This window comes from Haliaeetus albicilla, chromosome 4, assembly GCF_947461875.1.
Source record: "Haliaeetus albicilla chromosome 4, bHalAlb1.1, whole genome shotgun sequence".
NCBI classification, from domain to species: Eukaryota; Metazoa; Chordata; class Aves; order Accipitriformes; family Accipitridae; genus Haliaeetus; species Haliaeetus albicilla.
Window position 1 is genome coordinate 38,275,788 of NC_091486.1, and position 17,810 is coordinate 38,293,597.

Here is a 17,810-nt window from a genome sequence, read left to right on the forward strand (position 1 = left end):
GACATTTAATACATGCCAATTCATAATGTATTTTGTTATCAACAGTCACAGCTGTAAAGAACTTGTGGATTTTTGTTAAGAAAGCTTAAAATTTTGTGGGCTACACAAGTTCCAGGTGCTGGTCTGTCTTCCAATGGAAGGAAAGAGTAAGTTTATTACTGTTGCAGACAAAGGCTGTCCTGTTCTTCCTTTCTTTGTAAATCACACAGAAATAGTTATACCAGTTGTTTTTACCTCTGAAGTAATTAACTGTAATCTCATCAGTTGCTTTACAATCATTTATACACTCTGAGAAATTTGCAGCAACAGTCTAGAGCCAGACCACTAAGACTGCAGCTGCCTTCCTGCATGGCCCATCTCTGTGCCAGATGTTGCAGTCCTGGAGACACCACATCTAATCCGCTTGCAAATCTGCTCTCGCATCACTTTGTGTTATGCGTTTAGCCTTCTGTAGTAAGGCAAACTGAAGTAGAAGTTAGTTACCATACTGAGACAAGGGGAGTCAAAAGAATCTCAGTAGACATAATAAAGATGAAAAATGATGTTTAGTGCTTACATTGTTGAAATTAGCTGAGGTAGAGACAGTCATTGATAAGAAGAGCTGGTCCCAAGAACCAGCCAATGAGGTAGAGACAGTTCCTGATAAGAAGCAGGAGCAGGCCCCAAGAGCCAGCTAAGACTGGTCTTGCGGCTTGGGTGAATACCAAGAAATCACTGAGCCTGCGCAAGGAAAGAGGTTACTAGAGGTGACGAAGAGGAGTCATCTATCTTCACCTCTGCGACCACCAGACAACCACCACCATAAAGAGGCACTGCGCAGGCGCAGTTGAGAGGAGACTATGGAAATGACCTCTCGGAGCTCATTTTAATATGAAGAGGGGATGGGTCATGCATATGTATAGGCGTATTGTGAATATGTAATACCTGACTGTATAAACTTGAGACAAACTGCCGAGTTGGGCGCGCATGACTTTGGTGGGACTACCCCCCATGCTGCCCAGCGCTGAATGAACATACCTACTTTACAATCTCACTGATTGTGGAGTCTGTTTTCCGCACATCAATACTACACCAGACTGAAAACTGCTGCTCTTCAGGACCCGATTCATGAGTTGAGCAGACAACCCTGCCTCAGGGACAAAAACATCCATCAAAGCAATGCAGCAAATGGCTGGGGACAGCAACAGCATCTGTTGTCAGGTCTGATCCTCATCCCCTTCTGTGTCTCTCAGAGCCTGTATTTTCCAATGGGGATTAGAGTAAACCAGAAAATATCTTTGTGTCTGCAACATCACAGCAAAGTCACCGATTTCAAAGAGGGCTATTGGTGTTGATCAAAATTAGAACCAAACCACTGAAATTTATGTTCATGCCCTTCTCTGTTTTTTCAATGTTACACCAAAAATAAATATTCAAGATTATTCCTAGACACTACTAGAACTATGTTCAGAGCTCTACAATAAAGCTGCATTTAAACAAATACCAATGAACACACATTAAAATAACTTAATCTGACAAGTAGGAGTGAACAGTAGGAAAGTTCAGAGGGAGAATAATTGAGGGTACGCATGTCTACTTTGAAATCACACACTTTCAAGAATTATGATCAAATATCCTCAGTGACAGTGAAAGTAAAAAAAGTGTTATTTTATTTTGGAGATCAAATATTCTAAGGTGAGATTACTTGAGCACTTTAATGAACTAGCTAGTTATTTGAAATTTACTTCAAAAAGCACCAATTTGCTGCCAGAAGCAGCACATGGCTCTCTTCACCTAGCCTTCAGCCTAGCACGTAATTTTTCTTTTGGCCCTTGAACTCCTTATTTTCAAGACAATGAGCTATAAAGAGCATAACTGAATTGGAGGCAGGTTTTTATGTGAATATGGTTGACAAACAGGTTTTTTGTTACTGGAAAATAAGGTAGAAGAACACGCAAACAGATTAATAGAGTGAAAGGGTGACTTCCAATACAATTTCACTTTAACATATTATTAAATCAACTCCAAACAGAGTTTGGAGGAGGATGCTCACAGGATGAAAGTACACTGTGGAAACACAGATTATAATATACAATTGTTTTCACATATGCCAATAGTGAACTGATATTGTTTAGAGAAGTTTGAGATCATCTTACATTTGGGGTAGTAGCAGATGATTACAGCAAAGAATTCTTTTGGAGATTTATTAGGGTTTAGCCTTCAAACTAAAGATATTAGTGTATTTTCCTTAGAGGAGCAGAACTACCCATCTTAACATCAGACCACATCTGATTTTGTGGGGGGAAAAGGATTGCAGATGATGGCTTGCCATTCCTAGAGCTCAGAGAAGCTGAGTTTCAGCTGATCACATCCTGCTAAAGCCTCATTCTCCTCAAAGGATACTTAAGGTCTGTTACAAAGCACTTGAAATATAATTAAGTAAATTTTTATATGCTTCTGCATATGAAGACTGTATTTTTCGGTCAAAAAAATACCTTGGATTTTTTCCAAAATAGTTTCTGAATTTGTTCAATTCCTTTGCAGGAAATATTTCCCCATGAATTACTGGTTTCTCCTGGCTGAACTCATTTCAACAGTTGTTTCCCCAGAAGACAACAGGTTTGTGGGGTTTTGCCTGCAGGTAACAAGACAGCACTGAAAATACAGGTTACATGAGCTTTAACTTTCCCAAATAAAAGACATTTATACCATGAAAGTTCTCTCATTTTTTAACCATTCAACTTCAACCAGGAAAGCCAATTCCATTTAAATGGTATCCTTGCACGCAAGCTGGGACACCTCAATTTTGCTCTGTTATCTCCAATTCTGCACAAAGCATCGTCAGAGAAAAAAAAACAAAACAGATCGTTTACAGCTACTTGTCAGCAACACCACCTCTGGTTACACCCAAGGAACCTCCAAGTCAAGAAAGTGGTTGGGAAAAGTATTTTAGATTATACTTTTAAGTCCTAGAAGATTTCTATTTTTCTGGGGGAGAGAATGCCAGCTTGCAAGCCAAATTTCCTGGTTCTTCTGACTTGTAGGAAAATACCACCTCATAAACATCTTTACAATGGTCGCAAGTTTGCCCAGTGTTTCCTTGCTGGTTAAATAGGCACTGTGTCTCACAGGAGCTGGGTTTTGCCAAAAGAATGAAGGAACAGATCAACTGAGAAATTTAGCTCTGCAATTTTATGAAGAGTTAGTTTGGTCATCTTCTGTAGTACTTTATTTTGGCTAAGGTTGAATATCAGATTCCAGCTTAATTTTAATAAAATAAGATTAAATCAATAGTTTTTAATATGCAAGTGAAATGAACAAATCAGGAACTGGGGCTAAAAGGACTGTAGCACATCATCAAACCATTTTCTTCCAACAGTTCAAGTGGGAAGAGGTAAATTCCATGTTGTGCAAACTTCAGCAATTTTATCAAGTGCAAGTCAGGGTATTCAGAGAATGAAAGACTGAAAAAAAAATTAGGTAAAACCAATATACAGATTACTAGGTTTTTTTGAAAGATATAAGTATGTAGTATTTACCAGCCACAAAAACCTTACAGAATACAAGCAGACCACACAGCAGTGGAAGAACAAGCACTGAGATATGTGAAAGAGGAAATCTTCCAGGGGATGGGAATTCCACCAACCTCTCAGATATATATTTGAGAGCCGTTGCTTTCTTAATGTATGTTACTCAGTCCAGTCCTTTATTTTCCTACTTTCAGTCTTTCATGCTTTATCTCAGATATTTTTTTATCTGCTAAAAACATCTTTAACACTGTGGTCAATGCTGCTTGCACACTCTCCCACTCACTGAAGCTGCAAAGGATGAAGGAATTAATCCAATATGCAAGAAACAGCTTTAGACAACTTTTTTATTAACATAAGTCACAACAAGTCATACATTTTTCTAGAAGCAGGGCCATGAGCTTGATGAATACAGCTGTGAGTGGCAAGGCAAACATTTTGCTGCTGCTCTTGTTTTATTGAAGATACTTTTACATGAAACAGGGTTGACAGGAAAACTGCAGGAAATGTGTAATATAAAGCCATTATGTAAGCAATAAATAATAATGAAGTATTTGTACAGTGAAAGCTATTTTTAGCAATAGAAAAAAGCTTTGGAGAAAATATCTATAAACATAAAGTACTAGGAAAGCCCTAAGTTCAAGCTCCAAACTTCAGCAGTGTCTTTTTTATAGCATAGCTCTTGACCCTCTGAATTAATAAAGCTCCTAATAGCAAAACCAGAGCATCATTTTACTCAGGGTGGTTCACCCACCATATGCGCCAAGCAACAGGGAAGAGCCCCACAGGCCAGAGGCAGCATCTCCAGATGCTGATGGGTCACATCCACCAGGGAAGCTCATCTCCTGCCACCCTCTCTGCACCCACACATGCAACAATAGCTCTGATTGCCTGCACAGTCCCATCCCACAAATTCTGCCCACAGTCCACCCAGCCAAGTATGTGTAAGTACTCCTGGTTTTAGTTGGTCTTGCTGAGGGTCTTTTTGTCCCTCCATTCCAGTTTCATTGGAATTAATATCTTCCCCTCTTAGCATCAACTCCACAAATGCTTTATGTATTATATTACTAACATTATTACAAAATACTAACAGTTGTTAGTTACATTAATAACTACTTAATACTTTTTTGGATTAGAAAATTCTAAAATTTACTTCTGCTCCTAAATGTGAAATCTTGAGTCACAATATATAAAATAAAACCACTCCATGAAACTCTTCTGAAAAAGGGATTATTACCCCACAAAAATTCAACTGCAGTTTAAGGATAAATTTGTTTGGCCTTTTTTTTTCCCCAAAAATACTGAAAACTATCAAGCAGGATGTTTTCACATCATTAATATCCCTAATGTTGGTTTTCAGCTTTCTCCCCCACCACATTATTATCAACTTGTTTGTATGAACTAAAAATGATTATTTCCTCAGAATACTACACAGGAAAAACTCAAGACAAGACAGCTGTTATTTTTACTTTGACAAGATTGTACAAAACACTGCCAGTTAGGAAAATTACTCAAAATGGTAATGCAAAGTCAGTGGGGAACCAGCTCACTTCATTAAACATCTGCATCAGAAGTCTGAGACTCAAATAGGAATTAAATTGGTTCACTGTAATCCATAATATTTACTGTAGCATGTTGTCTCATGTTTTCTAGTATAAAGTATTAAACAAAACTGAGCCAGTCACCATTCGTCTTCCATAAATGTTATGTTTCCCTTGCATTTAATCTATAAAGCACTAAAAATAAAGTGATTAAGGTATATTCACATGGTTTATGGAAGAATTTGCTCACTTTTGTTCATCCACTTCTACCAGTTGCTGCAAAACACCAAATACATACTGACAGCATAAATGATGTAATCTAAACCCCAAGATTTCCCCATAACCTGGTTCTTTCACACCAACTGTCCACAGCAAAGTACTAGCAAACACTGTAACAGCCTACACTAAATCAGTCTGTTCTTCCCTGGGGTTTGGCACATTGAAGGCTGAAGACAACATACAGAGAACTGCCTACAGACTCCTTTTGGAAGGACGTTAAAACAGTGCTCTAGAGAAAGGGGCCAGGAATATAGAATTACAAAATTAAGATTGGAACTAAAGAACTTTCTAGGAAGAAAGTCACCAATCTACAGATTAAAGACAGTTGTCTGCAGGCATATCAAGTAACAAGATCCCTTAAATTATTCATAGGAAATACTTGAAGTAACTGGTTTTCCCCCTCTGCTCATAAAACCCTAAACTCTGCATTTCTATAGGCCAGTCACTTGCAGAGGACAAGTTTTCAAGTTCAGGAAAACTTCATTGGTGTGACGTTTCAACACTGAACACAAAGTGCACCCAGTATTGATAGCATATGTCCATATATTTCATGTGGTTTGTTCAAACTTTTATGGTTTTAATATTTTGTACCTTCTATGAAAACTGGTTTGCTGCTAGGTGACTGTGCAAATGAGATTTGATAAATGATCCTATATTAACATTATGGTTGAAACAATAGACAAAGGGTAACCAGGGAGATAATTAAAAAGTCTAGTCAAGTGATTAACTAGTAATTATTCATAAGTTTTGCAGTTCTTTGCTCTTATGATTAGATGTTCCTGTAAGCTAGATGAGAACAATGTTGAAACTGACCACATGTGATTGAAACTGCGTTAAGCTTCAAGATCAAAGAACAAGGACAAGAATAAAGACTTCAAGGACAGCCAACAAGAACTTCAGATGGGTCAGTGGTCACAAAAGCAGCCCTTCGACTCAAATGGATCCTTCATTGCGCATGATCGGATGTAGGCAGTACTAAGATAATCAGTTGCAATCATTTTTATATATATGTATTCTAATCTGATTAACATGCAATTAGTTATTCTATATAACCTGTTTGTGCTAAAGCTGTGGTATGCACACTAGGTGGAATTATCCCCTGTGCATCCAGCGCTGCAATAAAGAATGCCTGCTTTCTAAAACTCCAAAATGAGTCTTAGAAAGTTTCTTCGACCGGCTTTTCGGTATCAGTGTATATGACGTGCAGAAAACAGACTCCACAATCAGCGAGATTGTAAAGTAGGTATGTTCATTCAGCGCTAGGCAGCACGGGGGGTAGTCCCACCAAAGTCGTGCGCGCCCAACTCGGCAGTTCGTCTCAAGTTTATACAGTCAGGTATTACATATTCACAATACGCCTATACATATGCATGACCCATCCCCACTTCATATTAAAATGAGCTCCGAGAGGTCATTTCCATAGTCTCCTCTCAACTGCGCCTGCGCAGTGCCTCTTTATGGTGGTGGTTGTCTGGTGGTCGCAGAGATGAAGATAGATGACTCCTCTTCGTCACCTCTAGTAACCTCTTTCCTTGCGCAGGCTCAGTGATTTCTTGGTATTCACCCAAGCCGCAAGACCAGTCTTAGCTGGCTCTTGGGGCCTGCTCCTGCTTCTTATCAGGAACTGTCTCTACCTCATTGGCTGGTTCTTGGGACCAGCTCTTCTTATCAATGACTGTCTCTACCTCAGCTAATTTCAACAATGTAAGCACTAAACATCATCTTTCACCCCCCTTTATTATGTCTACTGAGATTCTTTTGACTCCCCTTGTCTCATATACTGCTCTTGATTAGAGATACCCAGCAATAGCTTTGGCTGGAACCCATTACTTTGTATACTTGGTGCTAGAAACACCTTCCCACTCCTGTAAGACTAAGATACTTGCTGATGGATTTCATATTACTCAGACACAGAGAAACCTCCCAGACAGCATCACAGTTTGCTTCTCAGAAGGCATGGAGATAAAAAGTCTAGGGTTTTCTCTCCTTTTCCAAGTTGCCAGCTACTCTAGTAATGAGAGGTTGCAAATACAGACCCAGCTTCAGCTTAGGACAGAAAACCACCTCCTGAGCACTACCTTCCTTGTGCATCCAGAGACAGACCAAGACATGAATTGCACTAGTGAGCCACAGTTTTTCTGATATTTCCTCCAGCAGCGTACCATCCTTTCCTTTCACACAAACATCACAGCTGAGCCCACAGAATTGAACAAACTGGCTACCTCCATAGACAGACAGTTCCCTTAAAACCCGAAGTACATGGATCTTATCTCACATTTTCTTGCCTCAACCAACACACCGTGCTTCCTTTCTATAGGGTGAAAGGAGAAGACTGTTACTCTTTGTAACTGTTACTTGAAACATAACAGAACATATAATAGGAACTTCTATTTCAGGGAGAAATTTGCTACCTGCCTTCTCAGTAAAACACAAGTGTTTAAGGCAGATAACAAGAAGCTGTTCTATCAGGGAAGAGTAGATTATTGTTAAGTGATGCTGTAATTTATCCTTAATTAGTTGGTTTAGGCATCTGCAGCTTAATCTTGCTTAAAACCCAAGGAAGCATCCTTACTGTACATAAATACCATCAATTCAGTTACCACTATGTATTATTGTAATACACCCATATAATAATATCCATACACTTTTCATATTGAAAGTGAAGGGCCATAATACAAATTATTTTTTCAAAGTTTGTCATTTATACATCAGAACAACAATGATACAGCATTACCATACTGGTTTACTGCTTCAGGATATATAGCTCGTTGCATGCACTATTCTGGAGCTTCCTGGGCAGTTGGGCATTGGAGTCCTACCCAGTGGTCGACACTTCAGGGGGCCACAGGACATTAACAACCTCATTTCCCAAAAATGCATTTAAGCCATAGCTGTAAACTGGCACTGGTGCAGACACTCAAAGAAATAAATCTCTGTTTTCACTTAAGTTTGAAGTAAAGTAATCCTAACCAGTTAGCACTTTGACAGCTGATCAAGTTTTGGCACTTGAGGCAAGGCAGAGATTAGGACTAAACCAACATGAATAGACAACATTGTTAGGACTGACAAATGGTATGAGCACAAAATACTGCAGTAGTCACAGGCTTAGTCTTTACTACAACTATTCAAGCAACCCAGCCGAATGCTGCCCTTGGCTTTTCACCTACTGTGAGTATTGGAGCTTCAGACATTGTCTCAACACACAATCAAACAGTGAATGAGCAAAGCTGCTACTTCATTTACAATCTCATTGTGTACAAAAATATAAGGTCTTATACATGCCCTTCTCCATGCTTTTCAGACAATTCTGCAAAGCAGACATCTTGGATCTCTCATATTTAACTGGTACGAGGTTCCTGGTACCTTCCAAGCATTCAGCAAGTCAAAAATCCAATGCTGTCTACATTTTTAAGTTAAGGAAACACATTATGGTACACTCAGTTTCCTAGATATGCAGTCAAAATGCATCCAGTTTTAACATAAGTCCAGTTACAGAAAAAGGCAAAAGCCCCCAGGGAAGATATAGATCTAATATCATGAAATTAATTGTTTTTATAAGTAACTCTGGAGAATCAATTTATGTCAGGATTTTTTTCTTCTAAGAGATTAGCATAGTCTTATTATTCCACCAGGATCCCCAAATCCATGTAAATGAATATTCTTACTGGGACTGAAAGTACGGCTCCATTACAAGCCTTGCAAGAACTATATGAACATGTTCTCATACCCTCATTCTCTGCACTCTGTCCCATGTTAATAAACACAACGGTTTCATTAAGAGTTAAAATATGAAACTATTATTCAAAGAAGGAGAAAATACATGTAATCTACTTGCAAAGCAAATTTATGTTCAACTTCCAGTGCATGAGAAGCTACTACTGCAAGTTTACCAATATATGCTGTGCTATAAGCGATATTACTTTTCCTTTTTCTAATACTGTTAATTACTTATTAAAATCCATCCCAAATAGGATGGCTTGCACTGTTTATCATTTTTACAGAACTATTCTTTAAATACAACACCATGCCAACAAGCTACCATGCCGTCACTTTCATGTGAAGTCTCATGATTTCAGGTTATACGCTTAGCTTGACTGAAACAAGTCAGGGAGCAAGTCCTCTTGGAACACATTTCTGGGCACGCGAAGGAGCAAAAAGCAATTAAGGTCAGCAAGGATCTACCACAAGGAAACCATGCCTGACCAACCTGACCACCTTCTATAATAAAATGACCAGACTTGTGAATAAGGGGAGAACAGCAGATAGCATTTACTTTGTCTTCAGTAAGAGCTTCAACAAGAGTGTTGTATCCAAGCTCCGATGTAACGCTCCAGATGGATGGATAGGTTAAATGGTTGGATGGCCAAGCTCAGTGGGTAGTGGTTAATCTCTAGATACAGATCAGTAACAAGCACCTTGCTTACCTGCAGCAAGGTCAGGCCTAACGCAATAATTGAGGTAAGGAAAAGCTCTAAAGGAACATAAATGAAGAGATGTTCACCTGAGTATCGTCAAGAACAGATCAGGAGTTACTACCATTGAACTATTTGCTTTGCCATCTTCTGTCTGATAGGGACAGAAGCGTTCCCTGGGTTGCAGCTGAAAGGAAGACTTCTGTGTTGCTTTCAAGGAATTTAGATTATAATCCACCTGGAAAAGAGCTATTTTTACCTTTATTTCTCTTTACAATGTGTTATGGGTTTGTGTGGCGTGGGTTTTTTTGGTAGTGGGGGACAGGCTGCAGTGGTGGCTCCTGTGAGAAGCTGCTTGAAGCTTCCCCGGCTCCAGGTCGGACCCGCCTCTCGCCCAGGCCGACCCCATCAGTGACAGTGGTAGCGCCTCTGGGATGACAGATTTAAGAAGGGGAACCAGTAGTGGGTAGGGGTATTAGAACGTGAGAGGAACCCCTCTGCAGATACCGGGTCAGTGAAGAAGGAGGGGGAGGAGGGGCACCTGAGGAGGTTGATGCCCCTGCAGCCCATGGTGAGACTGCAGGCTGTCCCCCCCCAGCCCATGGAGGGGAGAGGGGGAGCAGGGGAGCGGAGGCCCCCAAAGATGGCCGTGACTCCATGGCAAAGCCCGCGCTGGAGCACTTTGTGACTGAAGATCAGCCCGCGGAAAGGACCCACACCAGGGAAGTTCGGGAAGAATTGAAGCCTGTGGAAAGGACCCACACCAGGGAAGTTTGTGAGGAACTGCAGCCTGAAGAAAGGACTCACGTTGGAGAAGTTCGTGCAGGACTGTCTCCCGTGGGAGGGACCCCACGGTGGAGCAGGGGACGAGTGAGGAGTCCTCCCCCTGAGGAGGTGGGAGCAGCAGAGACAAGGGGTGGGGAGCTGACCCCAACCCCCACCCCCTGTCCCCCGGGGGGAGGAGGGAGAGAGAACCGGGAGTGGGGCTGAGCCGGGAAGGAGGGAGGGGTGGGGGGAAGGTGTTCTAGGGTTTGGTTTTACTTCCTAATATCCTTGGTTTGTTTTGATTTGTAGTAAATTAAATTGATTTTGTTTCTTCCCCAGGTTGAGCCTGTCTTTTGCCCGTGACCATAAGTGGTGAGTGATCCCTCCCGGTCCTTATCTCAACCCATGAGCCTGCCTTTATATCTTCTCCTCATCCCACCGTGGCCAGGGGAGGCAGGGGGGAGTGAGCGAGCGGCTGCGTGGTGCTTTGTTACCAGCTGGGCTTAAACCACGACACAGTGACACAGCAAGATCACCTCAAGCTGCACTAAAGCTCGCTATGTTTCAAGGTTTGCTTGAAAGTTGTGAGAAATGGTGGAATAACAGGCTGTGGGAAACCCTTGCATCTTCCAGATGGGGATCAAGCCTACTGTAAGTTTACTATAGATTTTTAACCAAGCCAAGTTTCAGTTTAAGATATTCACCCCGGTTTTGGCATTGCTCCCTCCTGAGTATTGCTCCACAGCATTCTGGCAGTGCTCAGGCCTACAGCACACAACCCTCTTCACTTGGATCTCAGCAAGAAAAACTTCAGAGTCTATTTTGGAAGCATTTCAAAAAGCATAGTCATAATATTCTTAGCAACAGTTTCCTATAAGTAGAGATTCATTTTTCACTAATGAAATGCTAATATATAACTAACTGAATATTTATAGAAGTTGAACATTAACAATGAACATAGTAATAAATAGCACAAACAGCCATTTAGTATGTAATTCTTTGTCATTGTATTTTTCATTAATTTGTATTTTGCTACTGCAATTCCCCTCATAGAAAAGCTAAAACTTGCATTATAGACCATAAATAGGTGATACATGGATACTTTCTCTTAACACAAAGAGCAAGGGTTTAAGCTATGAATTTAGAGAATACTTTTCCGTGAGCAGAATTTACCTTTAAACTGTGGATTTATCTGCTGCATAGACTTTGTGCCATCCCTCTCCATCAGTAAAGTCATAGATTTTCAGGTACCCATCGACAAAACAGACTGCTGTGAAGTTCCAGTTGTGCAGCAATTTATATTCCATCTAAACATCAACTGACTTTATACAGAATTCTTGAGGTTTATATCTGTAAACCCTTAATGTTTTTATACCTCAGGAAAGATTTTTATTAATGGATTTAATATTACCTGTGGACAATATGCTTGCAGGACACACCAGATGATTCATCACAGTTGCTGATATTTTTAGTCTATTTTAGGTTTAGTTACTTTGTGTTAATTTCCAGTAGGATACCCTGGACAGAAAAAGTAGTGAGAAACAAAGCTGTAAATGGAGACCAGAGAAGGGGCAATTAACAGCAATTCCAGATTGGGGGTGGGGGGGGCAGAAGACTTCATAGAAGTGTAGAAGTTGCATTTTTCATCATCAATGACATTGCCATTGTCATTATTAATATGTCTCCTTACATTACTGGTGCTTTACTGCAGTTAATGGCCCATTTCCCATGCTACCTCACACTCTTAATCTGTGTCTGTCTTTATTAAACTAGTAGTAAGTGAGCAAAGACAGTATATTCTCTATTAATGTCTTCCCATGAAGATTGGATGTTGCATTGGTTTAAATAAGAACTACACAGATCCTTAGAAATAATCTTATACTATAAATAACACATGCAATTTGTGTCTTAGTATCCGTAAGATGAAAGACTACGTGGCAATTCATTTTCAACCCATGCTTCATTTAAAAAAATGGACAGAAGGATCTGTTTCATTTGCATGAGAGCATTCAGAGTCAGCAATGCAGCATTTTTTGTGCCTAAAGTATCACAGATTGGAAATACTGATACTAATGTTGTTTTTTCCACTCACTACTAATTTAATAAAGTCAAACTGATTTTCAGTAATTTTTTTAATAACAAATTGTTGTCCTAACATTATTATAAAAATAAAATATGCATTTAAGGATAAACATTCTTGTTTTTTCCAAGGACCAGAGAAAGCATTTTCAAGTAATTTCAAGGAAATTAAGAATACAAGTGAAAATATGGAAATGGCTATCATAAGACATTTTAATTACTGTTTTATTACCCAATTAAAAACCCCAAGGAAATGACCTCTATTTGCTACATTCTTTTCTACAAAGAGCAGAAGTGCCAGAACTGCTAGTTCTTAGACTTCATTTTTTCCACTTTCTTTACACCTCTGTTCCAGCAAAATAGTCATTAACTGAACTACCAAGTAACTGTTTAGGTGACAGAATTTTGCAAACAGACTAGATCAAGGCTCTCAAGAAAATGCCTGAATATTTTCCATAAAGCTGACTATGCTGATATGGGAAGGTTACTTATAAATTGGCCTTTCTTCCCTGTTGGAGCAAGGAACGAAGACAGGGACGCTTAATTTGCATGAAAAAATAACTGGTTTGGTACAAATACAGAACTTCAGTGAAACCATACTGGATTACAAAATTTTGAGGGAAATAGCTGAAAACGTCTGCTAATGGTTGTGCTTACAAAAGCTATTTTCTCTCATGACAATTTTCTAGTATTGTTTGCAGTCGAAAGCTGCACAAAGCCAGTTTTATCCAATCTTTTCCTACAGTAAATGGATCTCTTGATATATCACTGAAAATACAGAAAAGTGGTAATCTATTTCAGAACAAAAGTACTCCTTGATAGCAAAGGCTATTTGGATAAGGTAAACTGGAAGTTGGTGCCCAGTATGAGATACAGCTCTGACTGAAATATTAATGGAATGCAAGTTTCACATCCATCAGGTTTTTTTTCCTCCTGGAGAAGAGGCAATCACCCTAACATCTCATTGATCACAAAAAGAACCTGACTACTGCATTCAGTTTCTTTGATACTTAGATCAGCTGTGACAATATGTCATTCATTTGACTTTGCAAGATTCTGTAAAGTCAACCATCACATTCTTTAAAGCTTTGCATATCACCTTGCACACAGAAGATGCTCAGAAAAACCACCACAATGATGCTCTGTCACCCCGTCAAGTTGCACTATAAAACAGGCTTCAGGGATGATATCGTAGTTTTTATCCACCAGTTCTACATATAATGAGAAATAATGAAATAAAGACATTCTTCATGTCCCTGGGTACTTATGTGGAAAGAGAAACACTCCTTGTAAACACAGATACTTATTAAAAACATTGAGTTTTTCTACCATCCAATTATGCCTGATGCTGTACATAGTATGATTTAGGACAACCTGTTTGCATATCTGGTTTTCATAAACCCTTGTAACACTCTAATCTTCAATCCCTCCTCAAGTCAAACCACATTCCTAGCAGCAACAGCATAGCATCCAAATCCCTTGCATCCCATTTAAATCAATGTACAACCTCTACGTTCAATACCTCCAATGCTCTTCACTCTACACCAGCCTCACTTCTACACCTCGGTTTTGCTTCTGAGAATGGAGAAGTTTCACTGGAGAGAGCCAAAATGAGGCACTAGTTCAATACCACAAGGTTTGACCATATAATCCTCGCTTGGTCACAAGCCTAAATACTGAGGTGTGAAGGGGAAAAGGGAAAGGACAGATTGATGTGTGAAACAAATTTCTGTTCTATAAAAATTATTTCCCCAAAAAGTGGTGGGGGGTTTTTTTCTTCTCTGTAGCATCCTGATTAAGGGGCAAGGAGATGGCGAGATCAACATTCAAAGCAGTAATTTTGTTCAATCATCTGACAAATGAAAGATTACCCTAGAACGTATCTGGGAGACAAATCTCTGCTGTGGCTGTCCGTGCAGAACTGTGTGTTCATCACATATGCTGCTGAATGCGTGACTGATTACAGGACAACTCCAACAGCTGGATATGTACCACACCCCCTCCATCAAACTGCTTCCCCATACATACTAAACCTAAGAGAAATCCAGTGTTACACCTAGCTGTATAAACTGTTTACTGATTAATACTGGCTCAATTTCTCAACACTTTCCTCCCCAAATCTACAGAACATTTGCAAACAGCTTTGCTCTAAATGTGTATTTGTGCGCAGTAGCTTGCCATTTATAATGTTTTCAGCACTACATGCCCTCAGTTTCACCTGAATCCAGCTCCCGGAGCTCAAAAAGTAGTTTACTCTGGGTTTTTTATTTGTTTGGGGATTGGTTTTTTGTTTGTTTGTTTTTTAATCACTCCAGTTAACCAATATATAAACCTATTTGTGCAACTGAATTACGGTTCAGTTACTTCTATGACTGAAGTGACCTGTGCTGAAGACCAGAATTTGAAGTTTACAACTCTTTAGTGGAGATTTGACCAGCTGAATATTGATTGGAAGTAAATCTATAAGTGCAATGGATGGGAATAATTCATATTTAGTTTCAAAACAACATATTTTGTTTATTAATGGGTCTTTTGTATAAGAGGCAGAATAGATCTGTAATATAATAAATATCTGTTTCCATAGCTATTCTATGTAGTTTCATTTTAGTTATTCATAGCCTCATCTTTTTTCATGAAGGTGTCATCATTTAACTCCAGCTGGCAACTAAGCCCCACACAGCCACTCGCTCACTCCCCCCCGGTGGAATGGGGGAGAGAATCAGAAGGGTAAAAGTGAGAAAACTCGTGGGTTGAGATTGTCGTGGTTTAACCCCAGCCAGCAACTAAGTACCACGCAGCCACTCACTCACTTCCCCCCCACCCAGTGGGATAGGGGAGAGAATCAGGAAAAGTAGTAAAACTCATGGGTTGAGATAAGAACGGTTTAATAGAACAGAACAGAAGAACCTAGTAATGATAATGATAACACTAATAAAATGACAACAGTAGTAATGAAAAGATTGGAATGTACAAATGATGCACAGTGCAATTGCTCACCACCTGCCAATAGACACCCAGTTAGTCCCCGAGTGGTGATCGCCCCCCCCCCCCAACTCCCCCCAGTTTATATACTAGATGGGACGTCCTATGGTATGGAATACCCCTTTGGCCAGTTTGGGTCAGGTGCCCTGGCTGTGTCCTGTGCCAACTTCTTGTGCCCCTCCAGCTTTCTCACTGGCTGGGCTTGAGAAGCTGAAAAATCCTTGACTTTAGTCTAAACACTACTGAGCAACAACTGAAAACATCAGTGTTATCAGCATTCTTCTCATACTGAACTCAAAACATAGCACTGTACCAGCTACTAGGAAGACAATTAACTCTATCCCAGCTGAAAACCAGGACAGAGATAAAGACAGTTTAACCGGTAAAGCAAAAGCCATGCACGCAAGCAAAGCAAAACAAGGAATTCATTCACCACTTCCCATCGGCAGGCAGGTGTTCAGCCACCTCCAGGAAAGCAGGGCTCCATCACGGGTAACAGTTACTTGGGAAGACAAACGCCATCACTCTGAACATCCCCCCTGCCTCCTTCTTCTTCTTCACCCAGCTTTATAGGCTGAGCATGACATCATATGGTCTGGGATATCCCTTAGGTCAGTTGGGGTCAGCTGTCCCAGCCGTGTCCCCTCCCAACTTCTGGTGCAGGCTCAGCCTCCTTGCTGGTGGGGTGAGAAGCAGAAGAGGTCTTGGCTCTGTGTAAGCACTGCTCAGAAATAACTTAAAACATCCCTGTGTTACCAACACTGTTTCCAGCACAAATCCAAAACACAGCCCCACACTAGCTACTGTGAATAAAATTAACTCTACCCCAACCAAAACCAGCACAGAAGGGAAAACAGAAAGCCTTGATATATAAACATGCCAACTATTCCATGTTAGTCTTTCTGAACTGTCCAGCTTCAAGTATTACTTAATTTAAAGGTTATTTTTCTGTCAAGTAATATCTGCCTGGAAGTCAAGTGAGTAAATACAAACATAATATCCTCTTGCCTGATGTCTCATTCACAGATATAATGGTGTTCTAGAGAGGATTTTGTTGGCAGAACAGGAACACTCAAATTCCCTGCTATAGCTGCACTGTTAAAACCTCACGTAGACTTCACTTCTGGTGCTCAAGTACCAAAGGCAAAATTAATTCTCCCTCTTCCAAGAGATGGTTTTGAAGTTGCTGAGAGTTGCTCCTGAGAGCAAGGACCCTGCCACCCATCAAACCTTTGACACACACCTCCTTCCCCAAGGCCTTCATATTTATCAACTTATACAGAACAAGAGACAGTTCCCTCAACAGTTGGTGGATTATTTTACGTATTTCAGCTTCAATCCACCATATCTACAGCATCTTCATTGAACAGAATGGAGGACAGTTATTAAACCTATTGGTTGTTAAATATTTGTGAACAGTATTTCTTCTGCTCCAACTCTTAACATAAAAAGTTAATAGATTAAGACACATCCCTTTTATAATTATCTGGTTTTCTGCTATTGTCATACCAAATATTTATTTCAAATATGGTTCTTGTTTTGATTTGGTTTTTTAAAGTATAATTCATAAATAGGAACACTATTTGTTAAGCAGCTACACAGAGATAGAAATAAGTTTATCCACGGACAATCAAATACAGGATGAGCCACCCTAGGTAAGAGACCCTTACAAGATGCAACCAAAGCAAGATGGTTCAAACCCTCCCCCCCCCAAAAAAAAAAAAAACACACCACCACATATAAGAAAAGTGAAATCATACTTTATCTCTCCTTTTACATCTGTACTTACAGGGAACAACATATACTGTAGTCTTACATGCATTTCTAGAATTTTGAGAGTATACATCAGCAAAGTAGGTTTGTAGATTACTCTGATACAGAATACAACACAAAGTGTCAGAGTTTATTAATAATATGCTGTGGAAAATTACTTTTCTCATATTATAAACTGATGATCAACATGTCCCATTTACTTACTCTGCAGTGAGAATCATCAGTCTAAGTGTAAGCTTCTGAACAAAACATCATGACAAACAAGGGAGGCTAAATTAATTTCTTTGCCTTTCTAATAGCCACTAAAAACCTAACAAAGGTGTACACACAATACTGACAAAGGCAGGAGATGAGGGTGTTCCTCACAATCATATCAAGCCTTTTTTCCTATATTGTATTCACCCAGTCTCTTGAAACATCTGGTTTAGGTTTGTATAGTTAGTGTCTTTGAAGATGCTGCAAATTAAGACCAA

At 39.8% G+C, this 17,810-nt stretch overlaps 1 long non-coding RNA gene across 1 annotated transcript in view; it reads right to left on the reverse strand.

Annotated features, from left to right (window-relative positions):
- Window positions 1–2,203: 2,203 nt before the first annotated feature.
- Window positions 2,204–17,810, reverse strand: part of LOC138685150 (uncharacterized) — a 138,028-nt gene continuing 122,421 nt past the window's right edge. The window contains exon 16 of the long non-coding RNA XR_011324417.1: window positions 2,204–2,614. This is a non-coding gene — a long non-coding RNA (uncharacterized lncRNA). The remainder of the gene's footprint in view (window positions 2,615–17,810) is intronic.